This window comes from Hyla sarda, chromosome 5 (assembly GCF_029499605.1).
Source record: "Hyla sarda isolate aHylSar1 chromosome 5, aHylSar1.hap1, whole genome shotgun sequence".
Classification (NCBI taxonomy): domain Eukaryota; kingdom Metazoa; phylum Chordata; class Amphibia; order Anura; family Hylidae; genus Hyla; species Hyla sarda.
The window spans coordinates 4470273-4489988 of NC_079193.1; positions in this window are offsets into that span (position 1 = coordinate 4470273).

The following is a 19716-nucleotide window of genomic DNA, read 5'->3' on the forward strand; positions in this document are numbered from 1 at the left end:
TTGGCACTATGTGCACTCATTGCTGCACAATATAACAGAGTGGTGTGGGCACTGTATGACACTCTCTGAACACTGTTTGGCACTATGTGCACTCATTGTGGCACAGTATGACAGTGAGCAGTGTGGGCACAGTGTGGCATAAGGTGGGCACTATATGAAACTCTCTGGACACTGTTTGGCACTATGCGCACTCATTGTGGCACAGTATGACAGTGAGCAGTGTGGGCACAGTATGGCATTAGGTGGGCACTATATGAAACTCTCTGGTTGGCACTATGTGCACTTGTTGTGGTACAGTATGACAGTGAGCAGTGTGGGCACAGTATGGCATTAGGTGGGCACTATATGAAACTCTGGACACTGTTTGGCACTATGTGCACTCATTGTGGCACAGTATGGCATTAGGTGGGCACTATATGAAACTCTCTGGTTGGCACTATGTGCACTCATTGTGGCACAGTATGACAGTGAGCAGTGTGGGCACTGTATGGCATTAGGTGGGCACTATATGAAACTCTCTGGTTGGCACTATGTGCACTCATTGTGGCACAGTATGACAGTAACCAGTGTGGGCACTGTATGGCATTAGGTGGGCACTATATGAAACTCTCTGGTTGGCACTATGTGCACTCATTGTGGCACAGTATGACAGTGAGCAGTGTGGGCACAGCATGGCATTAGGTGGGCACTATATGAAACTCTCTGGTTGGCACTATGTGAAGTCATTGGGGCACAGTATGACAGTAACCAGTGTGGGCACTGTATGGCATTAGGTGGGCACTATATGAAACTCTCTGGTTGGCACTATGTGCACTCATTGTGGCACAGTATGACAGTGAGCAGTGTGGGCACTGTATGGCATTAGATCATCTCTATATAACACTCTCTGGACACTGTTTGGCACAGTATAACAGTAACCAGTGTGGGCACAGTATGGCATAAGGTGGGCACTATATGACACTCTTTGGACACTGGCACTATGCGCACTAATTGTGGCACAGTATGACAGTGAGCAGTGTGGGCACTGTATGGCATTAGGTGGGCACTATATGAAACTCTCTGGTTGGCACTATGTGCACTCATTGTGGCACAGTATGACAGTAACCAGTGTGGGCACTGTATGGCATTAGGTGGGCACTATATGAAACTCTCTGGTTGGCACTATGTGCACTCATTGTGGCACAGTATGACAGTGAGCAGTGTGGGCACAGCATGGCATTAGGTGGGCACTATATGAAACTCTCTGGTTGGCACTATGTGAAGTCATTGGGGCACAGTATGACAGTAACCAGTGTGGGCACTGTATGGCATTAGGTGGGCACTATATGAAACTCTCTGGTTGGCACTATGTGCACTCATTGTGGCACAGTATGACAGTGAGCAGTGTGGGCACTGTATGGCATTAGATCATCTCTATATAACACTCTCTGGACACTGTTTGGCACTATGTGCACTCATTGCTGCACAGTATGACAGTAGTGTTGAGCGGCATAGGCCATATTCGAATTCGCGAATATTTGCGAATATATAGACGAATATTCGTCATATATTCGCCAATATTCGCACATTCGTAAAATTCTCGTTTTATTTTCGCATATGCGAAAATATGCAAAAATTTGCGTATGCGAAAATAACATGTGCGAAAATTAGCAAATACTAAATTAGCATAAGCAACAATTCGCATATGCGAAAATTCTCACCCCAGTCTCACACAGTAGTATTAGAGCCTTCTTTACACCACACAAGCTGGAAGCAGAGAGGGGTGATCACTGTGATGTGTACTGTGATAAAAAAATAAACGAATATTCGTAATTACGAATATATAGCGCTATATTCGCGAATATTCGTATATGTCATATAGTATTCGTATATGTCATATAGTGTTGCTCGCGAATATTCGCAATACAAATTTTATTTGCGAATATCGCATATTCGCGAATAAAATTCGTATTGCGAATATTCGCGAGCAACACTATATGACAGTAACCAGTGTAGGCGCTGTGTGGCTTTATGTGGGCACTATATGGCACTCTCTGAACACTGTTTGGCACTATGTGCACTTATTGTGGCACAATAGGACAGTGAGTGGTGTGGGCAATGTATGACACTCTTTGGACACTGTTTGGCACTATGTGCACTCATTGTGGCACAGTATGACAGTAACCAGTGTGGGCACTGTATGACACTCTCTGGACACTGTTCGGCACTATGTACACTCATTGTGGTACAGTATGACAGTAACCAGTGTGGGCACTATATGACACTCTCTGGACACTGTTCGGCACTATGTACACTCATTGTGGTACAGTATGACAGTACCCAGTGTGGGCACTATATGACACTCTCTGGACACTGTTTGGCACTATGTGCACTCATTGTGGCACAGTATGACAGTAACCAGTGTGGGCACTGTATGACACTCTCTGGACACCGTTCGGCACTATGTACACTCATTGTGGTACAGTATGACAGTAACCAGTGTGGGCACTATATGACACTCTCTGGACACTGTTTGGCACTATGTGCACTCATTGTGGTACAGTATGACAGTAACCAGTGTGGGCACTATATGACACTCTCTGGACACTGTTTGGCACTATGTGCACTCATTGTGGTACAGTATGACAGTAACCAGTGTGGGCACTATATGACACTCTCTGGACACTGTTTGGCACTATGTGCACTCATTGTGGCACTGTATGGTATTAGGTGGGCACTGTATGACACTCTCTGGACACTGTTCGGCACTATGTACACTCATTGTGGTACAGTATGACAGTGAGCAGTGTGGGCGCTGTGTGGCTTTATGTGGCCACTATATAACACTGGGCAGTGTACCAACCTTTCTGTATCCACACAATTTACAGTATGGACCTATTTATCGCTGTGCTGTTTCTATTTGGCGATGTATTGGGCAGAACATCCATTCTTTATCTACAGTACTTTGCCAAAATATATACACATAGTTGTAAAATTGGCTGAACTTTCCTGTCTTAAAAATAAATCCTTTCTATCTATTATAGAGCAGGAAAATATATATGGCTGGGAATGTGGGACTGCTGGTGCTTGTTGTGCTTCCTCACTAGTAGCCTGGACCAAATCATTAGACCGACTGTTCACACTGAGCTTTAGTTCCTCCTGAGCTGATCGGGGGCCCCCAGTATGTGCTGTGTCATGTGATATTGAATCACACCCCTGATTGGTCAGTTTCACTTTTTTTTCAAGGAATCAGAACTTTTTTATTTGCCGAAAAGTTTGAAACCTGGAACTTTTTTCTTAGCTCTAGTGATTAACGATCATGATGGACGAGCGATACTGAGCGGCCGGATCCAGAAGAGTTAATACATGATATAAAAAAATCAATGACTGTGAGCTGGAAGGAGGGGACGGGGCCCCTGGGAGATCCAGAGGAGTAATACTGCCACAATACCGCCACACCTGCCGCAACGTTCTCAGTGATTGATGCTTCAATGTACGTGGCGCTAATGTTCTACACATACAGATGTGCGCACAGGTGCGGAGCTCAAGGACGCCCCAAATACTCGCCCTAATTCTCTGAAAGCCGAAAATCTCATCCATCACCCAGATCTCAGCGCTAATATTGATCTCCGCTCTAGTTTCCTTACATCACTTAAATCTTCTTGGTGTCTGGTCTCTTGGCATCACAAGGTTCTTTCACAACATAAAATTCAGCTCAGCTACATTTAATACAACTCAGCTCTGCTATATTCACTTCAACTCAGCTCTGCTACATTCAGTACAACTCAGCTCTGCTATATTCAGTACAACTCAGCTCAGCTATATTCAGTACAACTCAGCTCTGCTATATTCAGTACAACTCAGCTCTGCTATATTCAATACAACTCAGCTCTGCTATATTCAATACAACTCAGCTCTGCTATATATTCAATACAACTCAGCTCTGCTATATTCAATAAAACTCAGCTCTGCTATATATTCAATACAACTCAGCTCTGCTATATATTCAATACAACTCAGCTCTGCTATATATTCAATACAACTCAGCTCTGCTATATCTTCAACACAACTCAGCACTGCTATATTCAATACAACTCAGCTATGCTATATATTCAATACTACTCAGCTCAGCTATATTCAGTACAACTCAGCTCTGCTATATTCAGTACAACTCAGCTCTGCTATATTCAATACAACTCAGCTCTGCTATATTCAATACAACTCAGCTCTGCTATATATTCAATACAACTCAGCTCTGCTATATTCAATACAACTCAGCTCTGCTATATATTCAATACAACTCAGCTCTGCTATATATTCAATACAACTCAGCTCTGCTATATATTCAATACAACTCAGCTCTGCTATATCTTCAACACAACTCAGCACTGCTATATTCAATACAACTCAGCTATGCTATATATTCAATACAACTCAGCTCTGCTATATTCAGTACAACTCAGATCTGCTATATTCAGTGCAACTCAGCTTTGCTATGCATTCAATACAACTCAGCTCTGCTATTTTCAATACAACTCAGCTCTGCTATATATTCAATACAACTCAGCTCTGTTATATATTCAATACAACTCAGCTCTGCTATATTCACTTCAACTCAGCTCTCCTATATATTCAATACAACTCAGCTCTGATATATATTCAATACAACTCAGCTCTGCTATATTCAATACAACTCAGCTCTTCTACATCATAGAATTTTTAGATCTATTTGTCCTCATATACACTATATTTGTGCAGAAGCTGTTACTATAGAAGGACCTGTGGTCACATGACTATATGTGTACAGGAGTTATTACTATAGAAGGACCTATGCTCACATGACTATATGTGTACAGGAGCTATTACTATAGAAGGACCTATGCTCACATGACTATATGTGTACAAGAGCTGTTAATATAGAAGGACCTGTGATCACATGACTATATGTGGACAGGAGCTGTTGATATAGAAGGACCTGTGATCACATGACTATATGTGTACAGGAGCTGTTAATATAGAAGGACCTGTGGTCACATGACTATATGTGTACAGGAGCTATTACTATAGAAGGACCTGTGGTCACATGACTATATGTGTACAGGAGCTGTTACTATAGAAGGACCTGTGATCACATGACCATAGTTGTGTAGTGTCACGTTGGGCAGGGATAGAGTGCAGCACTAATCTAGTCCACACCCTCTGTCCGTGCTAACTTGCATACCCATCCTAAACAACGGTCCACAACCCTGAGTATGGTCCCTTCCTATATACGTGCAAAGACAGACAGAGTCAAAACAATAAAATACAATACAGACAGAGTCAGAGAACAGCTGGAGGCACACAAAACAAAAGTAAAACTAAACAAACACACAGTCAAATTAGAGTCAAACTAGCTGAGTCAGCAACTGGACATAGCGAGGTACTGATACATAAAAGCAGAAGAAAGGTCAAAGCCGAGCTGAGATCAATATCAAGATTACAGAGACAAATAAAGCTAGTTACTCAATGACAAGTTCTTTCACTGGGCAGGCACAGAAGCACACTGCAGGGTTAAATAGCCAGCTACACAGGTGCAATCCAAGCATGGTCAGCTGACCAGCCCAGATAGCTAAAATAAAAATAAGTCTAAACAGCATTAACCCTATGGGTGTGGACAGAACCAGCCATTACAGGTAGGTCCTTTTACTGTAGACTTTATGAGAGGGGGTTGTGTTCTGGCAGACTGGAACTGTCCTTCTATTAGATGGATGACTATCTGCCATATAACCCTCCTGGCTGCCCACAGCTTTCCTGACAAATCCAGCTGCTTTCCCTGGACGGCAGAAAGTTGAGGTTCCCAGTACACCCGGCTCCCCAGGACACCCAGCTGTGCAGGACACCCAGCTCCCTGGTACACCCAGTTCTCCAGGACACCCGGCTCCCCAGGACACCCACCTCTCCAGGACACCCAGCTCTCCAGGACAGCCAGTTCCCCAGGTCACCCAGCTCTCCAGGACACCCTGCTCCCCAGGACACCCAGCTCCACAGGACACCCAGCTCTTTAGGATACTAAGCTCCCCAGGACACCCAGCTCCACAGGACACCCAGCTCTTTAGGATACTAAGCTCCCCAGGACACCCAGCTCCCTAGGACACCCAGCTCCCTGGTACACCCAGCCCCCCGATATCTCCAGCTCCCCAGGACACCCAGCCCTCTGATACCCCCAGGTCCCCAGGACACCCGCCTCCCAGGATACCCAGCTCCCCGATACCCCCAGCTCACCAGGACACCCGGCTTTCCAGGACACCAGGCTCACCAGGACACCTGGCCCCCCAGGAGCAGATACAATGAAGCTCTCACGTCTCCTGGTGTGGGGAATATTTGCAGTCGTCCGGATATCATTATGACAGGTGGCTTCGCTCGTGTTTCTTGTGTTTTTTGTCGCCGTCTTCATCTTCACATAATTGAACATTTCCTTCAGGGCTGAACGAGGAAACGTCTCTCAAAACTTCAGTGAATCTAATGGAGCTAAATATAGAATCTGGTCGCCTGTTACATTGTATCACTGATCTGTGATTATAGAGAAGTAATGTAGCGCTCCCCGGCAGACTGTGCGGATGTAGCGGTATTATTTAGCGGATCATTAGGAATGTAAATGTTATTAACATCGACCACTGATTCATATGACGAGGACTGATGGGGAATGTTGGGTGATATATGGGGGGACCTCAGCCGCCTCCCAGTGATCGGGGGAGATCTCCACAGCACTGAGCACGTATGATATATTTAGCACAACACTTCTGACGGATATATAGAAAATTTGTTAATTAACAAGTAATCCAGAAATCCGGAATTTCATCTTGATAGTTGCAGTAGCTAGACTGTAGAGATCCCAGCTGATGGATTTGGCTGAACAGACAACAAGAAGTCACCTACTGCTCCTCACCCCGGGGTCGTCCTATTATTTTGGTGCTACCAATGACATTGGCTAAGATTAGTGAAGAATGTCCTGCAGTGGGTGATTACTATCCGTTCAGCCAAACCCAATAGATAATGGCCAATGGCAGGCCCCACGTCGATCTGGTTCTGTAGTAGCTGCTTTGGTTGCTTTAGGGGTAGGTACGCCACTGGTAGATGGAGTAAACAGTAGTCTACTTTTTGGACCTATTTTGTGGTCTGGGGTCTGCACTGTTCTGAGGTCTGATCTGGGGTCTGCACTGTTCTGAGGTCTGATCTGGGGTCTGCACTGTTCTGAGGTCTGATCTGGGATCTGCACTGATCTGGGGTCCACACTAGGGATCGACCGATTATCGGTTTGGCCGATATTATTGGCCGATATTCACGATTTTTGACATTATCAGTATCGGCAATTACCTTGCCGATATGCCGATAATGTGGCGGTGGTGGTTGGACTTAGGAGGACCCCAGGACAGGCAGGGGGAGAGAAGCGGGTGGCGGCAGCGGTCTCTGGCCCCGCCAAAGCCGCTGCAGTTCATTGATTCAACCCCTTAAGGACCACGGGTTTTTCCGTTTTTGCACTTTCGTTTTTTCCTCCTTACCTTTTAAAAATCATAACCCTTTAAATTTTGGACCTAAAAATCCATACAATGGCTTATTTTTTGCGCTACACATTCTAATTTGCAGTGACATCAGTCATTTTACCCAAAAATCTACGGCAAAACGGAAAACAAATCATTGTGCAACGAAATTGAAGAAAAAACACAATTTTGTAACTTTTGGGGCTTCCGTTTCCACACAGTACATTTTTCGGTAAAAATTACACCTTATCTTTATTCTGTAGGTCCATACAATTGAAATGATACCCTTCTAATATAGGTTTGATTTTGTCATACTTCTGGAAAAAATCATAACTACATGCAGGAAAATTTATATGTTTAAAATTTTCGTCTTCTGACCCCTATAACCTTTTTTGTTTTACCGCTTATGGGGCAGTATGAGAGCTCATTCTTTGCGCCGTGATCTGAAGTTTTTAGCGGTACCATTTTTGTATTGATCGGACTTTTTGATCGCTTTTTATTCATTTTTTCATGATATAAAAAGTGACCAAAAGTACGTTATTTTGGACTTTGGAATTTTTTTGCGCGTACGTCATTGACCGTGCAGTTTAATTAATGATATTTTTTTTCCAATTAAACTTTTATTCAGTTTCAAATAAAAACAAATAAACAAACAAAGTACAATCACTGTACAAGTATATTGGTGCAGAACAAGTCTACGTTCAGGTTTTACATAACGCCAAACTCCCGATCATGGAACAATAAAGCATCTCAGTAAACCTCAAACTGAGAAAGAGAAGTATGCCATAGTGGAAAATTCAAATTACATTAACCAAACCGTGTCCAGCCAGACACGTACACAACATGAGTACGGAAACTGATAACAAATTCCAGGTAACAAGATGTTCACAAGAAGGGCAGAAGGGTACAAACACAAGGGGACAAGACAAGACAAGGGAAAGGGGACAGTTGGGAGAGAACAAAAGAGATAAGAAGTTAGGTAGAGGTGGAGGGGCCAGGAACAGGAGCCACTGGGTTCTGAGGGGGGAAGCAGAGTACGATATTCAGGAGTAGACTGGAAAGACAGCCAGTCAAACCAAGTTTTAGTATAGCGATCATTCTCTGCAGGGGTCAAGGCAATTAGTTCCTCCATACGTTGGAAGTAGTTTACCTCCGCTATCCATTCACCATCGTGGGGGAGACAGTAGATCTCCACTTACGAGGAATAACCAACTTCGCCGCCTGCAGTAAATATTTCTAAAGAGATTTCTTATATCCAGAGGAGGACATATCAAACATAAATAAGAAAGTGGCCTCAGGACAGTCCGGGACAGCCACACCGGTGATCCTACCCACCACCTGGTGGACCGTAGTCCAAAAGGGACGCAGAGAAGGACAGTCCCACCAAATGTGCAACATGGTGCCAACTGAGAGGTCACATCGCCAGCAATTCTCAGAAACAGAGGGGAACCATTGGTGTAGCTGCTCCGGAGTATGGTACCACCGGGAGAGGATCTTGTAGTTAGTTTCTCGTGTTCTATTAGCAATAACCAACTTTTGGGACAGGTAGAAGCATTTCCGCCGTTGCTCAGGGGTGAATTGTGTATTAAGTTCCGACTCCCAGGCAGCACAAAAAGCAGGCAGTGAAGTGGAGTAGCGGGATAGTAGCATCCTATAGAGAAAGTCTATGGTGTGAGGTGGTAGGGGAGGCTGAAGACAGAGCTGATCAAACTGTGTCAGTGGTCTGTGTAAGCGCGTGGAGAAACCGTGTGCGCGATACACACCCAGAGCTTAGACTCAGAATTGTGCAAAATGTCTAATAGGCGAGCATGCATCACCGCCATATAATAGAGGCGGCAATCAAGCAGGCTCACACCCCCAGCCTCCTTAGGGCGATAAAGTGTCTCCCTTCGATTGCGCCACCGACCCGAAGCCCAGACAAAAGAGCCAAACTTGCTTTGCAAGTCCCTCCAGAACGTAGCTGAAAGTTTAATCAGTAATGTTTGGACTAAGTACAAAAATTTTGGTAGGAGGGTAATTTTTAAGATACTAATCCTGCCAAACCAGGAAAAGTTCTTGCGGCGCCATGACTGCAGGAGAGTGTCAAATTGTGTTAGAAGAGGAGTGAAGTTGCAATGGAAAAGATGGGACAAAACTGAAGGGATCTTCGTTCCCAAATAGTATAGGCCTCCTGAAGGCCATTTAAAGGGAAATTCAACTTAATGAGATCGACTGAGGATTGAGGGAGGGAGACATTAAGTGCCTCCGATTTAGCCACATTAATTTTAAAGTTGGACCATACCCCGAATCCCGACAGCTTCGACATCAACACTTGAAGTGAGACATGGGGATTAGTGATATATACCAAGAGATCATCAGCGAATGCTGAACACTTGTACTCATGACCTCCAATGTTGACACCCGAGATATCAGGATTCCGACGGATAGCAGTCAGGAGATGCTCTATGACCAATACGTATAGTAAAGGGGATAAGGGGCAACCCTGACGCGTCCCATTATGTATGCTAAAGGATTGGGATAGGGAACCATTAATTTTAAGCGTGCTGAGGGGGTTTGGTAAAGAGACAAAATCTTCGAAGTGAGAACGGGGCCAAGACCTATAGAGGACAAGGTTTGACGCAGAGAAGGCCTTCTCTGCGTCCAAGGAGAGAACCATCAAAGGGATTTAGCATAGTGAATGATGTCCAGGGTTTTAAGCGTATTGTCACGGGCCTCCCTGCCCCATACAAAGCCCGCCTGATCAGGATGGATCAAGTCCGGAAGGACCGGACCCAATCGTGAGGCGATCAATTTAGCAAAGATTTTCACATCTACATTCAGTAGAGAAATAGGCCTGTAGCTAGGACAGACCTGGGGGTCCTTGCCCGGCTTAGGGAGGACCGCGATATGATCTAAAGTAGTCTGTGGGGGAAAGAGAGACAATGGGGACACCTCGTTGAAAGCTGCCAGCAATAAGGGGGCAAGGCGCTCAGCAAACCTCTTATAGAATGCGGCAGTAAAGCCATCCGGGTCCGGATTCTTGCCCCCAGGGATGGAGTCAATGACTCCAAGAACTTGACTCAAAGAGAAGAGAGCCTCCAGGAGCTCCATAGCCTCCTCAGGAACACAAGGGAGACCAGCCTGAGGGAAAGCATCCGTCCAATTGTTCAACATCTGCAACACATACAGAGTCCAACAGAAGGGATTTGTTTAAATGCCAGGTCCACTCCCCCTTTGAAAGAAAGGGCAAGTGCAGAGTGCAGATCACAGGGGCGTGGTCAGACCATAGAATATTCCCAATAGTTGAGGATGTCAACCACGGGAAGGCATTATGTTGTAAAAGGATATAATCTATCCTGCTATAAGAACCGTGAGGGGCCGAATAAAAGCTATAATCCCTATCCGCAGGATGAAGAAGCCGCCAGGCATCGCAAAGCTGCAATAAGAAAAAGGGCCGCTTAAGGCGCTTTATGGCTGAGTAAGACACATTAGAACGGCCCGTTGAATTGTCTAGCGTGGGATCTAGAGTGAGGTTGATGTCGCCAAACAGGAGAACAGTGCCCTTGACTAACTGGAGGACAGTGTCCACCCAATGCAGCAAGAAAGAGATTTGGTTATGGTTAGGGGCATATACGTTTAGAATCGTGAACACGTGGCCACCGACTGACAGGGTAAGTACAATGTAAGGGGCGTCCGGATCAATTATGCAATCCAGAACCCTGTGAGGATTTGTGAATGGCAATTGCCACCCCACAAGACCTGGAGTGCCGATTGTCCGCACAATACCAAGTGGTGTAGTGAGGGTGTTTAAGAGAGGGTGCATGGCCTACCTTGAAGTGGGCTTCTTGCAAGCACACCAGGTGAGCTCTCAGTTTGTGGAAGTGGTGTAATACTTGAGCTCGCTTTTCCGGAGTATTGAGCCCCTTCGCGTTGAAGGGGACAACTTTTAGATCCGCCATAACCAAGACCAAGGAGAGGAGAAAACAAAAAGCAAAATTAGTACTGAGAGAAAAGAAATGGTAGAGGGGGAGTAAAGAAACAGGAAAAAAGAAAAGAACCCAGTGGCTATAGAAAAGAGAAACGAAGAGGAAGAAAGAAAGGAAGGAAGACGGGGGAAGGGGAAAACGGGGAGAAGCTGGAGGGAAAGAAGGCAAAAGAAAAAGAGAAAAGAGCAAGAAGGGGGAAGTAGGGAAAAACCAAAAGGAAGAAGAAGGAAAAACTAGAAGCGAGGGGAGGGAGGGACAATCAACAAAAAAAGCAATAGAAAAGGGGAAGGGAAGGGGGAAGGTGGGAGCTACTTCTGCGTTAACTAACAACTATGTGTAAGAAAAAATACCCGGCACCACAAAGGTCCAGGGTACCCTGCACCTATTGGGGGGGGGGGGGGTAGAACTAGCCAGGCAGCGAAAGGCCGGGGCTCCGGCACTGCCAATAATGAGGGGTAAAAAAAATGTAATGTGGATGGGGAACAAGGGACCAGGTGCAACCAAAAATATACTGAAGTAACCTCAAATGGGGAGCTCTGGAAAAATTGGGGAAGATGGGAAAACAAGACAGGGACCAGGGAGGAAGACATGAGGGCAGAAAATATGCAAAGAAAGGACACCCCAAAGTATCAGATTGCGGCAATACAAGGATGGGTACATTACATAATTAGAAACAATTTATGCACTGAATTTAAATCAAGCCGGCATCAGGTCAGCCCCTCTCTCAGCATGCCCAGGAGGGGAGCATTGTGCAGGATTAGGCTCAACAGCAACAAGGGCTCCCCGGGCTCGGGGACCCCTTGGAGGTAGGTTGGAATGAGGAGCCAGTGAGGAGGAGGAAGTGGATGGGCGCTGCGGCCTTCTGGAAGAGGGAGTGTGTAGCATAGGCCACTCCGGGAGCATAACCTCTGGGAAGTCCAATCCCTCAGAAAGCCCGGGAGGTCATCAAGCGAGCGTAGGGTGAACACACGTCCTTTCTGCTGCACCATGAGGGAGAACGGTAACCCCCAGCGGTACGGGATGTCACGGTCTCGGAGGACCTGCAGGAGCGGCTTTAGCGCAGCACGCTGCACCAAGGTATGACGGGGGGATCCGGATAAAGTTGAATAGAAGCGTCCTTGTAGGTAATATGTCTGCGGCGTCTCGCACATTGCAAAATGTCCTCCTTGAGCGTGTAGAAGTGAATCCTGCAAATGACATCTCTTGGGTTCTGGTCAACAGTGCTAGGGGGGCGCAAAGCCCTATGTGCTCTGTCCATTTCTATATGTACATCAGGAGGACGGTCTAAGAGGTCATTAAAGATGGCAGTCAAAGCCTCCCACAGCTCATTAGGGGACACAGCCTCCGGGAACCCCCGAATTCTGATATTGTTCCTGCGGCTGCGGTTTTCAACGTCATCCAAATGTTGTTGGAGGCAGAACAATTGATTTGTGTGACTGCTCACCACCGACTGTAAGGCTTGAAGTGAGGTTTGAGTGGACTCCTGAGACACCTCCATTGCATCTACTCTGGCAGAGACCATAGAAAGTTCATTACGTAACTGAGCAAATTCTCGCTTACATTCATCCACCACTTGTCTAGTGAGATTAGAGATGTCGGTCTTAGTAGGCAGAGAGCAAACAAGAGATTGTAAATCGGCCAAGGTAAATGGTGTAGTGGCCACCTGGGCCTGGCAGGGACCCACTTCACAACTCATAGGAGGATGATAAAAGTCTGTCTCCATAGATACTGATCCAGGAGGAGGCAGGCTAGGTCTGAAAACTGAAGGGGTATTTTCCAAGCTGCAAGCAGGAGCAGGAGACGTAGGAGTAGGAGCTGGGTGCAGGGGTGACAGAGAGTGGTGGCAGCGACCCGGAGATGTTGAAGCCCAGGAAGAGGCCCCCAGGGCTTGCATAGGAGGGGACACAGCCACCTGAGCCAAAGCCGTGTCCCAAGAGGATCCCACAGACCACTGAGGGGAGGGTGGCACTTCCACGACAGGGGGCACTGGCGGAGAGGCTGGTGGGCAAAGAGCTGACAGCATGCCAGGAGAGGGTGGCGAATTGATCCCAGGGAGTCTCAGGAGAGTGTCAGCAGGGGGCTGTGATCCAGCTGGGAGCTGCCTGGGTGAGGGAGTAGGGCCCAGAGGGGGTGGCAGCAGTAGCACTTGAGGGGTTAATAGAGAGTCCCCAGTTAAGAGGTCCGGTGGAGAAGGGCCCTTAGGGGAGTGAGGGGCTGGCGAAATCCGGGTATTGCCACTCACCGGTCCTGAAGAGCCTGGGAGGTCCGGAGCAGGCACTGAAGATGAGGCCGGGGCGTCAGCAGCCAGAACTTGACACGCTGCGCCGGAGCTCGTAGAGGAGGAGACTCAGTCCGGTCCTTGCAGGGGAGCGAGCGGCTCTGCAGGAGAAGCAGCCCCAGGAGCACAGGACCCTGTCCGGAGGGTAGGTAGGATCCGGGAGCAGGGAGGCCGGGGAGACTGCAGGGACCACTTGCGCAGGCTGTCCGGAGCGCTGTGCAGAAGCGGAGTGCTCAAGTGGCTGCGGCTCCAAGATGGCGCCGGCCTCCAGCGCGGGCTTCGGGGTCCTGGAGCAGGGCATCTGGGACCTTGTAAAATAGGACTCCAAATCCAGCAGTGTGGTCTGGGAGGCAGCGGGAGGCTTCACCTTCCTCTTCTTGTCAGATTTCCCCATAAATGCAGCACCAGCAGCAGGTAAAAGCGAGCGGCAGGCCGGAGCTACTGGCAGACACGTCCTCACACCACCATGTCTAGACACGCCTAATGATATATTTTTATAGTTCAGACATTTATGCACGTGGCGATATCACATATGTTTATATTTATTTTTATTTACATGTTTTTTTATGGGAAAAGGGGGGTGATTCAAACTTTTATTAGGGAAAGGGTTAAATGACATTTATTAAATTTTTTTTACACTTTTTTTTGCAGTGTTATAGCTCCCATAGGGACCTATAACACTGCACACACTGATCTCTTATACTGATCATTGTTATCCCATAGGGACCTATAACACTGCACACACTGATCTCTTATACTGATCATTGTTATCCCATAGGAGACTATAACACTGCACACGCTGATCTCTTATACTGATCATTGTTATCCCATAGGGACCTATAACACTGCACACACTGATCTCTTATACTGATCATTGTTATCCCATAGGGACCTATAACACTGCACACACTGATCTCTTATACTGATCATTGTTATCCCATAGGGACCTATAACACTGCACACACTGATCTTTTATACTGATCATTTTTATCCCATAGGGGGCTATAACACTGCACACACTGATCTTATACCCTGTACAGTGATCAGTGTTATCAGCGGTCGATTGCTCAAGCCTGCATCTCAGGCTTGGAGCAATCAATCGCCAAAGGGACACGCCGGAGGAAGGTAAGAGGACCTCCGCTCGTATCCCAGCTGATCGGGACACCGCATTTTCACTGCGGTGGTCCCGATCAGTCCCACTGAGCAGCCAGGCAGCTTTCACTTTCGTCTAAAGGGTTAATAGTGCGCGCTATTAGCCTCGACTGACCCGATATGTTATATCGCGGGAGCCGGCCAAGGGTTAAGGTCCTTGGTCGTTAAGGGGTTAAAGGGCCTGCTTTAAATCATTGATCTGCAGCGGCTTCTGCGGGGGCCGGGGGGGGGGGGGGGGAGGGAGAAATAGCCGATAACTTATACCGGAATATCGGTATAAGTTATCGGCTATCGGCCTCAATGTTCACAGCCTATTGTTATCGGCCCTAAAAAATCAATATTGGTCGATCCCTAATCCACACTGATATGAGGTCTGATCTGGGGTTTGCACTGATCTGGGGTCTTATCTGGGATCTGCACTGATCTGGAGTCCACACTGATCTGGGGTCTGATCTGGGGTCTGCACTGATCTGAGGTCTGATCTGGGGTCTGCACTGATCTGAGGTCTGGTCTGGGGTCTGCACTGATCTGAGGTCTGATCTGAGGTCTGCACTGATCTGAGGTCTGATCTGGGTTCTGCAATGATCTGGGGTGGGATCTGGGGTCTGGACTGATCTGAGGTCTGATCTGAGGTCTAATATGGGGTCTGCACTGATCTGAGGTCTGATTTGGGTCTGCACTGATCTGGAGTGTGATCTGGGGTCCACACTGATCTGAGGTCTGATCGGGGGTCTGCACTGATCTGAGGCCTGATCTGGGGTCTGCACTGATCTGAGGTCTGATCTGGGGTCTGCACTGATCTGGCTGGGGTGTGATCTGGGGTCTGCACTGATCTGAGGTTTGATCTGGGGTCCACACTGTTCTGAGGTCTAATCTGGGGTCTGCACTGATCTGAGGTCTGATCTGGGTCTGCACTGATCTGGAGTGTGATCTGGGGTCCGCACTGATCTGGGGTCTGACTTGGGGTCTGCACTGATCTGAGGTCTGACTCAGGGTGTGATCTGGGGTGTGATCTGTGGTCTCCACTGATCTGAGGTCTGATCTGGGGGGTCTGCACTGGTCTGAGGTCTGATCTGGGGTCTGCACTGATCTGAGGTCTGATCTGGGGGTCTGCACTGATCTGAGGTCTGATCTGGGGTCTGCACTGATATGAGGTCTGATCTAGGGTCTGCACTGATCTGAGTTTTGGTCTGGGGTCTGCACTGATCCCTGATGCACTGGGGTCTACACAGATGGTTGTCACGATGCCGGCTGGCAGGAGGTGGATCCTCTGTGCCAGAGAGGGATTGGCGTGGACCGTGCTAGTGGACCGGTTCTAAGTCACTACTGGTATTCACCAGAGCCCGCCGCAAAGCGGGATGGTCTTGCTGCGGCGGTAGTGACCAGGTCGTATCCACTAGCAACGGCTCAACCTCTCTGACTGCTGAAGATAGGCGCGGTACAAGGCAGTAGACAGAAGCAAGGTCGGACATAGCAGAAGGTCGGGGCAGGCAGCAAGGATCGTAGTCAGGGGCAACGGCAGGAGGTCTGGAACACAGGCTAGGAACACACAAGGGAACGCTTTCACTGGCACAATGGCAACAAGATCCGGCGAGGGAGTGCAGGGGAAGTGAGGTATACATAGGGAGTGCACAGGTGAACACACTGATTAGAACCACTGCGCCAATCAGCGGCGCAGTGGCCCTTTAAATCGCAGAGACCCGGCACGCGCGCGCCCTAGGGAGCGGGGCCACGCGCGCCGGGACAGGACCGACGGAGAGCGAGTCAGGTACGGGAGCCGGGGTGCGCATCGCGAGCGGGCGCCACCCGCATCGCGAATCGCATCCCGGCTGGAGGCGGTATCGCAGCGCACCCGGTCAGTGGATCTGACCGGGGCGCTGCGGGAGCGAGAGTGTAGCGAGCGCTCCGGGGAGGAGCGGGGACCCGGAGCGCTCGGCGTAACAGTACCCCCCCCCCCTTGGGTCTCCCCCTCTTCTTGGAGCCTGAGAACCTGAGGACCAGATTTTTATCTAGGATATTGTCCTCAGGTTCCCAGGATCTCTCTTCAGGACCACAGCCCTCCCAGTCAACCAAAAAGAAGGTTTTTCCTCTGACCTTTTTGGAGGCCAGTATCTCCTTTACAGGAAAGATGTCTGAAGAACCGGAGACAGGAGTGGGAGAGATAAGTTTAGGAGAGAAACGGTTGATGATGAGTGGTTTAAGAAGAGAAACGTGAAAGGCATTAGGAATACGAAGAGAAGGAGGGAGAAGAAGTTTATTAGAGACAGGATTAATCTGGCACAAAATTTTGAAAGGACCAAGATAGCGTGGTCCCAATTTGTAGCTGGGAACACGGAAGCGGACATATTTAGCGGAGAGCCATACCTTGTCTCCGGGAGAAAAAATGGGGGGAGCTCTTCTTTTCTTATCAGCAAACTTCTTCATGCGTGATGAAGCCTGTAAGAGAGAATTTTGGGTCTCTTTCCATATGGTGGAAAGATCACGAGTTATTTCATCCACAGCGGGCAAACCAGAGGGCAAGGGAGTAGGGAGGGGGGGAAGAGGGTGACGGCCGTACACCACGAAAAATGGGGATTTGGAAGAAGATTCAGAAACTCTGAAGTTATACGAGAATTCGGCCCATGGTAGAAGATCTGCCCAGTCATCCTGGCGGGAGGAAACAAAATGCCGTAAATAATCACCCAGGACCTGGTTAATTCTTTCTACTTGCCCATTGGATTGAGGATGATAAGCAGAAGAAAAGTTTAATTTAATCTTGAGTTGTTTACAGAGAGCCCTCCAGAATTTAGACACGAATTGGACGCCTCTATCCGAGACGATCTGCGTGGGCAACCCGTGAAGACGAAAAATGTGTACAAAAATTGTTTTGCCAACTGAGGCGCAGAAGGAAGACCAGGAAGAGGGATGAAATGTGCCATCTTGGAGAATCGATCAACGACCACCCAAACAACAGTGTTGCCACGGGATGAGGGTAAGTCTGTAATAAAGTCCATACCAATCAGAGACCAAGGCTGTTCGGGAACAGGCAGAGGATGAAGAAGACCAGCGGGCTTCTGGCGAGGAGTCTTATCCCGGGCACAGACAGTGCAGGCTCACACAAAATCCACAACATCCGTCTCCAGAGTCGGCCACCAATAGAAACGAGAGATGAGTTGCACGGATTTCTTGATGCCCGCATGACCTGCGAGATGGGAGGAGTGACCCCATTTGAGGATTCCGAGGCGTTGGCGTGGAGAGACGAAGGTCTTCCCTGGAGGAGTTTGCCTGATGGAGGCTGGAGAAGTGGAGATCAGGCAGTCAGGAGGAATGATGTGTTGCGGAGAGAGCTCTACTTCCGAGGCATCCGAGGAACGAGAGAGAGCATCGGCCCTAATGTTCTTATCGGCAGGCCGAAAGTGAATTTCAAAACTAAATCGGGCAAAGAACAGAGACCACCTGGCCTGGCGAGGATTCAGCCGTTGGGCAGACTGGAGATAGGAGAGGTTCTTGTGATCGGTGTAAATAATAACTGGAAATCTTGATCCCTCCAGCAGATGCCTCCATTCCTCAAGTGCTAATTTAATGGCTAGTAGCTCTCGATCCCCGATGGAGTAGTTCCTCTCCGCCGGAGAGAAGGTCTTAGAAAAAAAACCACAAGTAACAGCATGCCCGGGAGAATTTTTTTGTAGAAGGACCGCTCCAGCTCCTACTGAGGAGGCATCAACCTCCAATAGGAAGGGTTTAGATGGGTCAGGTCTGGAGAGCACGGGAGCTGAAGAAAAGGCAGACTTGAGCTGTTTAAAGGCGTTTTCCGCTTGAGGAGGCCATGACTTAGGATTGGCATTCTTTTTGGTTAAAGCCACGATAGGAGCCACAATGGTGGAAAAATGTGGAATAAATTGTCTGTAATAATTGGCGAACCCCAAAAAACGTTGGATAGCACGGAGTCCGGAAGGGCGTGGCCAATCTAAGACGGCAGAGAGTTTGTCTGGATCCATTTGTAGTCCCTGGCCAGAGACCAAGTATCCTAGGAAAGGAAGAGATTGACATTCAAACAGACATTTCTCCATTTTGGCATAAAGTTGATTGTCACGAAGTCTCTGAAGAACCATGCGGACATGCTGGCGGTGTTCTTCTAGGTTGGCAGAAAAAATCAGGATATCGTCCAGATACACAACAACACAGGAATATAAGAGATCACGAAAAATTTCATTAACAAAGTCTTGGAAGACGGCAGGGGCGTTGCACAGGCCAAAGGGCATGACCAGATACTCAAAGTGTCCATCTCTAGTGTTAAATGCCGTTTTCCATTCATCCCCCTCTCTGATGCGGATGAGATTATAAGCACCTCTTAAGTCCAGTTTGGTAAAGATGTGGGCACCTTGGAGGCGATCAAAGAGTTCAGAGATGAGAGGTAGGGGGTAGCGGTTCTTTACCGTGATTTTATTAAGACCGCGGTAGTCAATGCAAGGACGTAGGGAGCCATCTTTTTTGGACACAAAGAAAAATCCGGCTCCGGCAGGAGAGGAGGATTTGCGGATAAAGCCCTTTTTTAAATTTTCCTGGATGTACTCAGACATAGCAAGAGTCTCTGGGGCAGAGAGAGGATAAATTCTGCCCCGGGGTGGAGTAGTGCCCGGGAGGAGGTCAATAGGACAGTCATAAGGCCTGTGAGGAGGTAGAGTCTCAGCTTGTTTTTTGCAAAAAACATCCGCAAAGTCCATATAGGCCTTAGGGAGACCGGTTACAGGGGGAACCACAGGGTCACGGCAAGGAGTACTGGTAACCGGTTTAAGGCAGTCCTTGAAACAAGAGGGACCCCAACTCTTGATCTCCCCTGTGGACC